Here is a 13,375-nt window from a genome sequence, read left to right on the forward strand (position 1 = left end):
AACTTGTTGTAAGCTTATTTGGGTACATGTTTTATTTCTCACTTCTCTTTGGTTTTATTTCTATTGGTTTCTATAAATATTTGTTTGCATATATTTACTTGTTGTGTACAAAGTTGGATATCAAACAAATAAGAAGTTTTGTTTAAATCAGAGGAATAATTCAATAAATATGTTTTAATAAAATAATAATTTTAAAATATTCTTCTTAATAAAAGAAAGTTTTTTTTTTATTAATGAAAATTCAGAAAAATGCTTTTAGAAATTTTTTTTTTTTTTGTATTTAATAGAATTTGAAAATTTGTTTTTAATAATAATTGTCCAAAAATTTCTTTGTTTAATAAAAATTGTTTTGTAAATAAAGTTGTCCCAAAAATTAATTTTTAATTAAAAAATTCTTTTGGAAATAAAGTTATATATTTTTGTTAATAATTTCTATAAGCTACTTTTCTTAAATTAAAACAAATTGAAATACTTTTATAAATAAAATTGCAAAGATTCACTCTTTTCTAGTAAAAGCAAGTAAAAATAATTTTTATGCCCAAATTGAAATTTTGTAATAAATTCTTTTGATACAATAAGTGTAAATAACTTTTTTGAAAATTGAATACAAATGAAATTGACTCTTTTTTGTAAATAAATAAATTGAAATCATTAATTCAAAATCATTTTTAATAAAATCTTTTGAAGTTTCTCAAAAACTATTTTTTTAATACATTTTTTTATTTAGTTCAATAAATCAGTTTGCATAATTCTCTTATTTATTTTGTGTATTCTTGTAATTAAATTCCATCATTATTTTTTTGTATATTGATTTTCACCATGACTTATACATACTCATTTGCATGATTATTTTTCTTGGTATCCATAATTAATTAATTAATTATCACAATTCCCTTAATTTGTTTAGTAGAGGTCGTATGTATACGAGCTTAGAGTGGTGCTACGGCTCATCACCGTACCTTCCCAATAGGTAACCTGACCCTTGGATCCAGATTCTCTTTTTGCAGACATGTATTTTCCAAATAAAGATTGCACAGAATTTTCTTTCTTATTTTATTTTCCCTTTTAAAAAATAAAACAAAAATAAGTGGCAACTCCCAATCTTTTTCTAAAAATCAAATTTTCACAAATAAATGAAAAAAAAAAAGTCTCGCCATTCGAGTGGGAATGCACGTGAAAAACGTAGGTCCACAAAATGGCGACTCCATTGAGAAATTTGAGGGTCAAGCTTGAACTTAAGTTGAGACAAATGTGGCGTTTGATTAGTCGGTTAATGGATACCTTCTGTTTATGCTTTTCTATGCTTGAATGATCATAGCACATTGAGAGTTTTGATATGGCGATTTTATCTGTTTGATTGTTATATCCATTTGGGATGTTGATATGCTTATTATGTTGATAGATTTTTTTGCTTGTCTCAGCATAATGACTCTTCTTGCCATGCTTATCCTGCTCACTTTGACATGTATGTTCACATTGTTGTATATCTTGTTGTCTTAGTGTTGACTCCTCTATTTGTATATTATCTTGATCATCTTTGAGCATGCTATCCTTGTTGTTATTCATCTTGATTTTCATGTTCTCATTTAGCTTGTGTGTGGACATGGATGATATACTTGTGCTTTGCTTGACTGCTTGTTGCATGACTGCTCTTTATTGTGTGATTTCATGTTGTTTGTCTGTGTGGCTCACACATCTATCCCCTTACCTCCAACCCTCTAGTTTCAGTCATTCCCTTCTTTTCGGTTCTTACATTTGCAAGTGTAAGGCCTTGTGTATACTTGTTTCTTTGGCCAAGCTATTGGTTAGGAGTAGGGTCTAGCGACGGGCTATATCGATGTTTGGAAGCATTCTGGAGGAAGTGGACATACTGATATTGATTGGAGTCCGATCTTTGAAGACTTGTATAGCCTAGAGCTAGGTTTCATGGATATTTGTGTGATCAGTGTGTTTCATTTTCTACTTTAGCTTCATAGGTTTTTCAAATGCACCCACACCGTTCACTGGGCCCTTTAGTCGACTACTAAGTGTTGAGAGTTACGAAAACTTTCACCATAGGAAACCCCCTGAGATGTCGAGGTAGTGCATGTGTGGAGGTGATGACCACCTTGTATGGAAGCGCCCCGTTGCTTTTGAGGCATATAAAGGGTTGCATACCGCCGGAGGGTATGATCGCTTCTGCTAGGGATCTTTTAAAGTCCACCCTTCCCCTTTTAAAGCCACCTTGACCTTGTAGGTTGAGCCTTAGATCCTTCGACTAGGACTTCTTTCTTACACATGGGTGCATTTGAGAGCCTTCAGAGCCTTTTTAGGTATAATTCGAATCCAGTACCCTCTCATTTGGTCTCCGGTTAAGAGTGCTTAGAGATTAGTACGAGTTTGAGTTACAATTGGACCACTCTTCTGCTTTGTGTTGACTTGTTTCTTCCAGTTCAGATTAGCATTTCTTCCATGCTTTCCTTGTGCCATACCTTATCTCGTGCTTGATGCTTTATAGGATTGGCTCTTTGTTCTCAGTCTGGATTCACCATCTTAGGTAAGAGTAAAGGGCAGAATGGTTCGTACTTCCATAAGATCAGACATGGATCATCAGTTCGTTATAGTTGACCAGTTTACAGCTACCATGGCTTCCATTCAGGAGGCCTTGACCAATCTTAGACAGGAGATGGGTAGTTAGCATAGGTGATAGGCTATAGCTTAGGATGAGGTGCCTCATGATTCACTGCCGCCTCCACTACCACCACCACTCGATTAGATAGTACCATAAGCCTCGCCTTATCTATTACACGATCAGTCTGAGGTCATCCCATCTACAACATTACACACCAAAGTCCCTAAGGATACTCACGCACACATGGATCTTATCGAGCAGCATATCAGGCAGTTGAGAGTGTCTGACAGTTCAGTTGTTTGGGATGATCTTAATAGTATACCAATGGCCAGTCTACCGGCCAAGTTCAAGATGCCTGACATCGAGAGCTACATAGGTGTTGATTGTTCCTGCATTCATCTTTGACTCAACAATACTGTGATGAGGACCCATGGGTTAGACGAGTCACAGATGATCACCATGTTTCTTTTATCTTTGAATGGTGCAACCCAATGTTGGTTTGCATATTTGGAGTTCTCATGATGCAGGACATGGGATGACTTAGCTCGGGAGTTTTTGCGACAGTTTTCATTTAACACTGTTGTAGATGTGTCGAGAAGAGAGCTAGAGGCTTTGAGACAGAGATCAAATGAGTCTATTTCTTCATTCATCTCCCGTTGGTGGGGGAATATAGCAGAGATTGTTGATAGACCATCAGAGATAGATCATATACAGATGATTTTGAGGAGTTTACAACTCAATATTGCTAGACATGTGGTCGGAGTACCTTTTATAGAATTTGGATCTCTGGTTTCAGCATTATATGATGTGGATGATGGCATTTTGAGAGAGTTATGGTTTGATTCTTCCCCTGTTGATGCTAAGGGGAAGAAACTAGTTGGAGGACAGAGATTAGATGTGGGCACTATCACTTCTACTAGTTAGAGACCTCTTAGGCGTCATCAACCAGTTCCACAGCCTACTGAGACTTACCCTTCTTATCCACCTCAATAGTATAGGCAACGGGCACCTCCTCAGCCATATGATCAAACTTACTTGCCTCCCACACTAGCATTATCTTGTTACGTCGCACAGGGTACAGAGAGACCTCCAACTTCATATCCTAGTACAACCATGCTATGTAGTATAGGTTACAGTGAGACCTCTAGTTTCATATCCCAGACCTAGAGCTCCATAGTCATTTGCTTCTTTTGCTTTGAGGATACCTAGACAGTTTTCGCAGTTGGGTATGTCGTTGAGCCAAGCTCTTCAGAAGCTCACAAATGTCGGATTACTGAAACTTCTTGCTCTTATGCCATTACCTCAACCTATTCTGCCATAGTTTAGGATGGATCTACACAGTTCATATCATTAGGGGCCAGGGCATGAGACCAATCATTGTACTGCTTTGAGGCATGCCATCCAAGACTTGATAGATCAGGATTTGGTTCACTTGGGTTAGCCAAATGTAACCACTAACCCTCTACCAGCTCATACTTCACATACAGTTTCTCCGCCGACCAACGACATACATTTCATGGATTTCACTAAGCCTGATGATAGTATTCACACACTGAGTTAGGATGATTCTGAGTTAGAGCCTATAGTAGTAGATGAGAGCTATGAGTTTGATGGAGTGATCTTAGACCCATAAGCATCTACACCATTTAGATTGGTTCCTGACACACCACCAGTGCAGTTGACTATAGTTGGGTCGTTGATTTGCCCATGCTATAGTGTTCAGTTCCATTTATATTGAGTCAAGATCCTGATGAGACGGTTACCCAGAATGTTCAGTATGTCATCTATGGAGGTAGGGTAGTACAACAGTAGCCTCCCACAATTGTTACGCCTTTAGAAAGTGATGCCACTTGAGAGGAGATTAGATGAGAGGACGATGAGATTTTGAGATAGCTCTAGAGCACTTAGGTTTGCATCTCTATTTGGAGTCTTTTGGCATCATCTACATCTCATTGGGAGGCGTTGGTCAAGGTGTTGGGTCAGATATGAGTTGAGACATCTACCTCCCCTGAGGGATTGATCCATATGTTGACAGTTGACAGGGCCACATGCATGGTCTTTTTTGTTGATGATTTACCACTTGGGGGTTCTGACCATACTCTACATCTCTACATTTTTGTTGGTTGTTCCAAGCATCGAGTTCCATCTGTCTTTCTAGATAATGGTTTTGCCCTGAACGTTTGCTCGCTAGCTATAACTGTCACTCTTGGCTTTGGACCTTTAGAAGTTGAGCCATCTTCTCAGACAGTTCGAGCCTATGACAAATTACGTAGAGAGGTTTTGGGTACATTGAAATTGGACTTGTAGATAAGCCCGATCACATTCCTTGCTTTATTTCAGGTTTTGAGGATTCCCACATCCTTTAACCTGTTATTAGGTCAACCTTGGATCCATAAAGCAGGAGCTATACCATCTTCCTTTCATCAGAAGGTGAAGTTTATACATAAGGGAAAAGTCATTACTATACAGTCTTCTAGAGACACTTATTCTACCTCAGAGCCAGTATTGGAGATCAGTCATGGTGATGACGACCTATTTCTGGTTAGCTTCACCTTTGATGAGATACAAACTATGGAGGTTAATTGAGTAGTTCTGTAGAGATCATGTGGCGCTTTCCTTTGATGAGCATGGTAGTACAGTGGTTTTGGACATGATGAGATCTATGTCTTTCTTACCTAGCTTGGGTTTAGGGCGTTGTCAGCATGGATTTGGAGAGTTCATTGCCACAGTTGATCATGATACTCCTTTCAGTCTTAGTGTTGTTCCTACAGAGGCTGATTATAGATATATGACACTTCTGCGCAACAAGAGACTCAGAGCTCATTTGCTCCTTGTGTCATTTGACTATCTTATTCCCCCATACAGGATGAGCTTAGCAAATTATTTTGTGAGGGCACCAGAGGCATAGATACATTTAGAGAGGATTACTAGTGGACTTAGTGTTGATTAAGAGACTAAGCTTCAATGTCTAGTTCATCAGTTTCAGTTGAGTAACGAAGCTTCTGACACTTCCACTTCTGTTTTGGTTACTCCTCTGTCTCCAGACCGTACGAGCCTATTGACGCTTTATTTCCCAGAGAAGACTTATGAGTATGGAACATCTGTTGAGAATGCAAACATGATAGATGGGGTTATTCTGCGTGATGAGTATAGTGATGAGATACTCATGGTAGACATGAGTTAGATTACCGATGATGTTCAGCTAGAGACTGCTTCTCCACTCGTTCTGTTTAGGGTCCTTGCTATTGAAATGATTGAGGATGTTCAGCTTATCCCCACTCCTGGGCTGCTTACTATTGTTGCTCATGATGATGATGTATTTGAGGGTGTTACTAGCCCAATCATGGTAGAGTTCGAGCATGTGGAACCATCACTTTGTTTTGATGTATTATCAAGATTTGTCTTCCATTCTGATGATGTATTGGTTCTTTCTTCATATATGGATAAGAGTCTTTTTGAGTATTTGCCTATCTCTTATGACATCACTTTATCTGCACTTCATTCACCCACATCATAGATATTTGATATAGATGATGAGATTGTACAACACAATTCAGATGAGGACTCTTCTTCTGCTTCTGATTCGAGTCTCAATGATTAGGGAGTTTCACCTACCACAGGAGACGTTGAGATTGTTGATTTCGGTATAGCAGACCAACCTAGGAGTTGAGGATTGGATTAGATTTGCCTACAAAGGAGAGGGATAGCCTCGTCTAGTTACTTAGATTGTATTTGGATGTTTTTGCATGGTCTTATGTGGACATGCTAGGCCTTGATCTATCCATAGTCCAACATTTCATACCATTTCTGCCTCATGTTAGATCGGTTAAGCAAAAGTTGAGACGATTACATCCTCGTTGGAGTTTGTAGGTGAAGTAAGAGATTCAAAAGCAACTTAGTGTGGGATTCTTATTAGTGGTTGAGTATCCTAAGTGGTTGGCCAATGTCGTCCATGTTCCTAAAAAGGACGTCAAGGTGAGAGTTTGTGTTGATTTCCAAGATCTCCACAAGGCTAGTCCTAATGATGATTTTCCTTTCCCACACATTGACATGCTAGTTGATAGTATGGTAGGTTATTCAATGTTGTCTTTCATGGATGGATTTTCCAAGTATAATCAAATTTTGATGGCTCCAAAGGACATGGAGAAGACGTCTTTCATTACTGAGTGGGGTACTTATTGTTATAGAGTCATGCCATTTGGGTTGAAGAATGTAGGAACCACTTATTAGAGAGCAGCAACTACCCTTTTCCATGACATGATGAATTGGGATGTCGAGGTTTATGTAGATGACATGATAGTGAAATACTAATATAGAGCATATCACCTGGCAGCTTTGGAGAGATTTTTTTAGATGATCAAACAATTTAGATTGAGATTGAATCCCAAGAAGTGCACTTTTGGAGTGACTTCTGGGAAACTGTTGGGATACATGGTCAATGAGAGAGGCATGAAGGTAGATCCAAATAAGATCAGAGTCATTCTTGACATACCTATGTCGAGGACTGAGAGAGAGGTTAGAAGTTTCTTGGGTAGACTTCAATACATCAGTAGATTCATCGCCAAATTGACAGATATCTGTGAGCCTATTTTCCGACTCTTGAGGAATAGTCAACCTATTGTTTGGGATGATCAATGCTAGCATGCATTAAAGAGGATAAGGGATTATTTGTTGTCACCTCCAATTATGATGCCTCCTACACTAGGTCGTTCCTTATTCCTATACTTGTCAATCTTAGACATAACCTTAGGATGCATATTAGCTCAGCTCGATGATTCAGGAAAGGAGCGAGCTATTTATTATTTGAGTAAGAGGATGTTTGATTATGAGATGAGATATATCATGATTGAGCACTTCTACTTGGCATTGGTTTGGGCTACTCGGAGATTGAGACATTACATAATAGAGTATTCAGTGCACTTGATATCCCATCTAGATCCTCTGAGATATTTATTTGACAGGTCTGCTTTGATGGGTCGACTTATGAGATGGTTGGTACCTGATTGAGTTTGATATTCATTATGTCACTCAAAAGTCTATCAGATGGAGCATTGTTGCAGATCACTTAGCCTCATTACTAGTTTCCGATGATAGAGCGATTGATGATGACTTTCTAGATGAGGATATCATTGTAGTGACTAGTTTGTCAGATTGGTGCATGTACTTTGATGGTATGGACAACCATTCTGGATATAGGATAGGTGTTCTGTTGATATCCCCTCATGGTGACCACATTCCTAAATCTGTTCATTTGGGGTTCTTTGATCAACACCCTGCCACGAACAATATTGTTGAGTATGAGGCTTGTATCTTGGGATTAGAGACAACTCTTGAGCTCGGGATTAGACAGATGAAGGTGTTTGGTGACTCAAATCTGGTACTGAAACAGATTCAAGGCCATTGAAAGATTGGAGATGTGAAGCCCAGGCCTTACCATGCATACTTAGTGCTACTGGTTGGGAGATTTGATGATTTGAGCTATACACATCTACCTAGAGCGCAAAACTAGTTTGTTAATGCCTTAGCTACTCTAGCTTTCATGATTGATATTCTTGTTGATACCATTGTTTGCCCTTTACTGATTGAGTCGAGATCAATTCCTGCCTATTGTTGTTTGATTGATAAGACAGAATTGGATGATGGCTTGCCTTTGTACCATGACATATACCAGTTTTTTAGGCTTAGCACATATCCTGAGGTTGCTACGGCCAAGGATAAGAGAGCATTGAGACAGTTAGCCACCCGATTTGTGATCTGTGGGGAGACACTATACAGACGATCAACTGATGGGATGTTACTATTGTGCTTAAACTACACCTCTACCGATCGAGTGATGAGAAAGGTTCATGTGAGAGTTTGTGAACCACATATGGGAGGGCATATGTTAGCCCATAAAATCATGAGGACTGGCTATTTTTGGTTGACCATGGAGATAGATTGTCGTCAGTTTATTCAGAGATGTCTAGAGTGTTAGATACATGGGGACCTCAATCACGCGCCACCTTCCGAGTTACATGCACTGACTTTGCCATAACCATTTTCAATATGGGGTATAGACATTATTGGGAAGATTTCGTTGAAGTCTTCTAGTGGTCATGAGTTGATTTCAAATAGGGGAGTACATTTCAGAGTAGATGTTGACACTTTATTATAGAGATACGGTATCCAACATCATAAATCATCTGCATATAGATCGCAGACTAATGGGGCGGTAGAGACTGCAAATAAGAATATTAAGAGGATCTTGCAGAGAATGATTGAGACTTCTCGGGATTGGTCAGAGAAGCTTCCATTTGCATTGTGGGCTTATCAGACTTTTTTTCACACCTCTACAAGAGCCAAACCCTACTCCTTGGTGTATGGTATAGAGGTAGTGCTACTAGTTGAGATAGAGATGGGTTCATTGAAGGTAGCATTGGAACAACATATTTCAAGGCAGATTGGGCTCGGGCTCAATTAAACCAACTCGATCTCCTATATGAGAGGAGATTGAGGGCAATAGACCATGTTCATACCTATCAGAGGAAGATGGCTCATGCTAAGCGGGTCAAGCCTAGACTGCTACAGAGAGATTACTTGGTTTTGAAGGTCATTAGAGGATTGATTAGAGATCCCAGAGGGAAGTTCTGACCCAATTGGAGCGGACCTTATTTCATTAGGGAGTTAACCTCAAAGGGCGCTACATGGTTGATGAATCTAGATGGAAACCAATTCTAAGAGTCAACCAATGTAGATCAGCTGAAGAAGTATTATGTTTGAGACCATGGTCGTAGGATGGGTGGCCATCATTTCGGTTAGCCATATACCTTGTTATCTCCTTTTGACATATAGACCATTTCTAGCCCATTGAGCCTCACATGTGCATCAGAGTCTTTCTTTCTTATTACCTTGCTTACACTTCTACACTGGGATAAGGGCCCTTTAGTGTATGCATACTTCATTTAGGATTTTCATGAGCCTTGGGCCTACGGGCACATCATTCTCTCATTATTTTTCCTACCATCACACTACTGCATTCCATCATATCTCATTGGTTGTGTTCTTCATTTTTTTTTTTTTTTGTCTCATTTGCTACTTGTTATGCTTCATCTTTTCTCCACCCTCAGTGGTGATCCTCCTCAATTCATTACATGGAGGATGGTCACATAATTTCCATTATCTATACCACGAACATTGATTCGAAGACCCTTAGTTTGAGAATGTCATCTCATTGGAGAGATTTTATAGTACTTTGGCATTTGAGAGTACGTCCATCCATTATTGATGTTATCTCTTTAGGGCTCATTTGTTTATATTCAGGGTATGTGCATTTGTATTTATGTTTAAAAAAGAAAAATAAAAAGAAAAAAATGAAAAGAAAATAAAAATAAGCACATGTGTGTATGTGCATAGTATTCTCCATAATTGAGCATGTATATTTATATCCAATGGTCATTTTAGCGAGCATGTTTGTTGGTGAGAGGTCGTATGTGAGCTTTTCAAGATTTTTTTTTCTTTGTATTCACTTCATCACGTCTTTTGTTAGAGAGTGAGATGAATGACCTTTTCTTAGGGGATCTAGGTCATTATCCCTTTCATCATTACATTCAGTGTTGATGTGACTTCACTTCGTATTTTGATTTGAGTTTATCATCATTTCTCTTCATATGTTCATTGTTTCGCCATCGTCCTCGCCATTGCTTTTGATTCATCATTTTCACTTCACCCTCATGTCTTTATCTTACGATAACCTATTCCGAGTTCGCTACCTTCTTTGCATTTTTTTTTACACATCTTATTATCAGTTTGATTTACTTCATTTATCTTTTCATCAATATTATATTCACATTGGGCACTCTTAGGTCCATGGTTCACGAGCTTTTCTGTACATGTTGCATTTTATACATAAGGGCATGGGTTTTGATCATCGGGTATTTGGGCCTAGTTTCCTTTCATTTCTATTTCCCTATTACCCTAGCCTACGTTACATCTCATGTCTTAAGACCACTCTGAGGCCATGGGATCAAATGTCATCTTCGACAGCCCTTACTTTGACAGGTGTTTGAGATTTGGTTTATATTTAGATGTCATCATGTCTTTTCTTTTGGGAGACGTTTCTTTGATGTTTGGACCCGATTCAGTTGTGGATATGGATGACTGGGATTGCACATTTGATGATGGATGATCCGATTTTGTCTGATTTCCTGATCTACCATACATCTAATGTCATACTGAGGCATATTTCCCTTTTGGTTGAGATTTATAGATCTTCATGGAGTCACATGATCCTCATCACTTACGAGATGCATGTTGAGTTGATGGCTTGTCGTTATCTTATCATGATCCCCTAGTGGAGTCTCTCTTGGGTCATTTAGTCAGGCTCACACTTTTCAACATTTAGACATCATCATGCTTCTTCTTCTAGGAGATGTCTCTTTGATTTTTGGATCCAATTTAACTGTGGATATGGTTGACTGGGATTGCACATTTGATGATGGATGATCTGATGTTGTCTGATTTTCCGATCTACCATACATTTGATGTCATACTGGGGCATATTTCCCTTTTGGTTGAGATTTATAAATCTTCATGGAGTCGCATGATCCTCACTACTTACAAGATGCATGTCGAGTTGATGGTCTATTGTTATCTTATCATGATCCCCTAGTGGAGTCTCTCTTGGGCTATTCAGTCAGGTTCACACTTTTCGACATTTAGATATCATTATGTTTCTTCTTCTATGAGACACCTCTTTGATTTTTGGATCCAATTTAGCTATGGACATGGATGACTAGGAGTACATATTTGATGATGGATGATTTGATGTCGTTTGATTTTTCGACCTACCACACATCTGGTTTCATATTGGGGCATATTTCCATCTTGGTTAAGATTTGTAAATCTCCATTGATTTGCATGATCATCATCATTTATGAGATACATGTCAAGCTAATGATCTGCTTTTATTTTATCTTGATTCTCCAATGGAGCCTTTCTTGAGTCATTCAATCAGGCTCATACTTTCTGATATTGTCATGATTCTTTGATGGAGTTATCTCAAGTGCATAGACTCCTATATCATCATTTTAGTGGAGTACATACTAGATCTCCTATACACCCTCATAGAGTTGTTCCCGAGTCACCAGGGTGGACCAGTAGGCCTATGCTTTCTGAGTTGTGGATGGTTTGACTTTTTTATACAGAGATGATTGGCTTGAGCCATTTGGTTACATGCATGCCAGGATGCATCAGTTTCTATACTAGGGCATATTCCCCATTTTTTCTGTTGTCGAGATGATTGATTTCTCACTTAGTTTTTATAGCCTTCTTTGTTGGTCACAATTTTGATGATTTTGTCGAGACAAGCCTTTAGGGGATCGTGACTTTTGAGTTTTGACCATCCCAGTACCTATGACTCCTCAGTAGATCGTTATGTTGAGGTGATGATAGTTTCCTCATTGGACCATTTTGTTTGAGAGCCGCCAGTGGATCATTCCTTTAAGATGACGACGGATTCCTCCAGCAAGGTATCTCGAGTTAAAGGCATCCAGATTATGATCATGACATTTTGTCAAGCCTCGTGATTTAGTCAGATGGGTTATGAGACTTTATTTTATAGTTGATTTGACCATTCCGCCTCGTTAGCAGAGCATCTTTTGAGACTCAAGGAGTATCTTTTAGACCCTTTCAGTGGATCAAGAGTTGTGACTACACGCCACACTGGGACATTTTTCCCTTCATCATTTCCTCGTAGCTTGGTGTTTAGAGCCACCATCATATCTTCAGTTTGGCGTTCAAAGCCACCATAATATCTTCAATTTGGCATTCAGGGCCACTCTCTCTCTTCGCATTTCAGGCGTTTAGAGCCACCATTTCTCTACAGTTTGGCGTTTAGAGCCACTCTTTTTCCACATTTTAGGCGTTCAGAGGCACCATCTCTCCATAGTTTGGCATTCAGAATTGTCATTTATAGTTTGGCGTCCAGAGCCATAATTCATAGTTTGGTGTTCAGAACCGTAGCTCACAGTTTGGTGTTAAGAGTCATTGTTCACAATTTGGCATTCAGAGCCATCATTCACAGTTTGACATTCATAGTCTTCGTTCACGGTTTGGCATTCAGAGCCATTAGTCAGCTTGGCATTTAGAGTCATCATTCACAGTTTGGCATTTAAAGCCATTAGTCAGCTTGGCATTCAGAGTTGTCGTTCATAGTTTGGCATTCAGAGCCATTGGTCAGCTTGGCATTTACAACCATCATATCTTTAGTTCGGCATTCAGATCCATTGGTCAGCTTGGCATTTAGAGCCATCATATCTTTAGTTCGGCATTCAGAGCCATTGGTTAGCTTGTCATTCAAAGCCACCTTCCATAGTTTAGGCGTTCAAAGGCACCTTCCTTAATTAGGCATTCAAAGCCACCTCACTCAGTTTTAGGCGTTTAGAGCCACCTCACTCATTTTGGGTGTTCAGAACCATTTCTTTTAGTGTAGGCATTCAGAGCCACCTCCTTCAGTTAGGCATTTAGAGTCACAGTTTTAGGTGTTCATAGCCACTCCCTTTTAGTTTAAGCGTTCAAAGCCACAGTTTTAGGCATTCAGAGCCACAATTTTAGGCGTTCAGAGCCATCTATCCTAGTTTAGGCATTCATAATCATTTCTTTTAATTTAGGCATTAAGAGCCATAGTTTTAAGCGTTCAAAGCCACCTTGCTTAGCTTAGGCATACAGTTGCTAGGCCTTTAGAGCCATTTTCCTTCACATGCGTTTAAAGCCACCACCACTCTCACA

This window comes from Vitis riparia, chromosome 16 (genome assembly GCF_004353265.1).
Source record: "Vitis riparia cultivar Riparia Gloire de Montpellier isolate 1030 chromosome 16, EGFV_Vit.rip_1.0, whole genome shotgun sequence".
Classification (NCBI taxonomy): Eukaryota; Viridiplantae; Streptophyta; class Magnoliopsida; order Vitales; family Vitaceae; genus Vitis; species Vitis riparia.